At 40.0% G+C, this 1,809-nt stretch overlaps 1 protein-coding gene across 2 annotated transcripts in view; it reads right to left on the bottom strand.

The window, feature by feature from the left end:
- LOC121937178 (perilipin-3-like) overlaps positions 1-1,809 on the bottom strand; it is a 30,892-nt gene that overhangs the window by 3,817 nt on the left and 25,266 nt on the right. The window lies entirely within an intron of this gene.

The following is a 1,809-nucleotide window of genomic DNA, read 5'->3' as shown; positions in this document are numbered from 1 at the left end:
TTTTAAACACCTTGTTGGTTGGAAAACAGAGGCACCGTTTTGCAGTGTTAGAGAAAAAGATCTTTGTGATGGTTGATGTCTCTTGTTACCGGTGGTTCTGGACTGGTACCAACTGGAACAGATGCAGTCTTCTTAGCTACTCAGGAACAAAGTAACTTCCACACAGAGTTTCACTCAAATGAGGGTTTATTGACTTTGTTGCTATTTACACTTTACAGCAGGCTACTATACATCTATTCTCTTTCAGAGTCCATGCTAGAAGCTTGAACGTGACATCAGTCTTTGTTCTCTCACAAGATCAACATTCCCACCAAGTGGACACACCTCTTTCCCATGAAGTCACCATACTACACAAAAGCATAACAATAATACATTTGTTTATATTATGTCTCAGCACATGTCCTTGAAGACTTGCTCTTCCAGGCCTAGGCTTTCTGGCCTGCAACAGGAACCATTTTAAACCTTAGTTAACCATTGCCACATCTGAACATTTTCCATACAAATTAGAAATATATTTTAACATGCCCCTCCAAAATGTACAGATGTGGAATAATACCATGTATTTACAATTACATCTTTGTGAAGTTAAGGAACCATACCAATTGCACAAGAAAGTTGTTCATGTCTTTCTCCAGAAAGTGCTTTTGTCAAAACGTCAGCTAGGTTATCCTTTGTGTCAATGTACTCTATCCTTAGGATACCATTCTGAACTAACTCTCTCACATTCTGGTACCTTACTCCAATGTACTTAGTTCTGCACTTCAAATTCTCAGCCTCTGCCATCCCAATACATGATTGTGAATCCTCAAAAACCAAAGTAGGCTCAGTGCAATTTTCTCCCAGATCACTTAACAACTGTCTAATCCAAACCACTTCTCCAGACAAATCAGACAATGCAGCAAATTCTGCTTCTGAATTACTAAGTGCTACACAGTTCTGTTTTCTACTTCTCCAAACAACTGGACTACCTGCAAACTTAATCACAAGTCCTGTTATTGACTTCTTTTCTGCCTCACTTGCAAAAGAACTATCTGCGTAACACACTAGATTCTCTTCACTTCCTTGAAACACAAGCTTCTTGTTCTTGCTACCTTTCAAATACCTCAAAACATGTTTCACAGCCGTCCAATCATCCACCTTTGGACTATTTGCACTTCTACTCAATAAACCAACTGCAAAAGAAACATCAGGCCGTGTATTGTTAGCAATGAACAACAAACTACCAATTACACTTCTGTACAACTCAGGATTATCAAACAATTCAGCAGACTCTGCACTGGCATAACCAGGAGTCATTGGGCTTTTCACAGGCTTTGCATCCTGCAATCCACACTTCTCAATCAGCCTCTCAATCTTTTTCTTCTGACTCAACAGACATCTGCCATCATCTGTCCACTCTACCTCTATCCCTAGGTAAGCTTTCAGATTTCCCAAGTCCTTCAATGCGAACTTCTGAGACAATTCCTTTTGTACCTCTTGCACTTCTTGTTCTGAATTAGCTGTTACACAAAGATCATCCACATAAATCACAAGAACTACCCCTCCTCTAGTGTAAACACAAGCATCTGCAACACTTCGTTTAAACCCAAGCTTTTCAAGCTCAGCATGAATACACTGATTCCAGCAACGTGCACTTTGCTTCAAGCCATACAATGCTTTGTTCAACTTACACACTTTCGTCTCAGTATTACTACCAAAACCAGGAGGTTGTTCCATGTAAATCTCCTCCTCAAGCTTAGCATTCAGGTAAGCAGTCTCAAAATCAAAATGCCTTACCACTTTTCCTTGCCTCACAGCTAATGCAAGCAC

This window comes from Sceloporus undulatus, chromosome 7 (genome assembly GCF_019175285.1).
Source record: "Sceloporus undulatus isolate JIND9_A2432 ecotype Alabama chromosome 7, SceUnd_v1.1, whole genome shotgun sequence".
NCBI classification, from domain to species: domain Eukaryota; kingdom Metazoa; phylum Chordata; class Lepidosauria; order Squamata; family Phrynosomatidae; genus Sceloporus; species Sceloporus undulatus.
The sequence above is the reverse complement of the archived record's forward strand: the minus strand, read 5'-3'. Positions and strand labels throughout refer to the sequence as shown.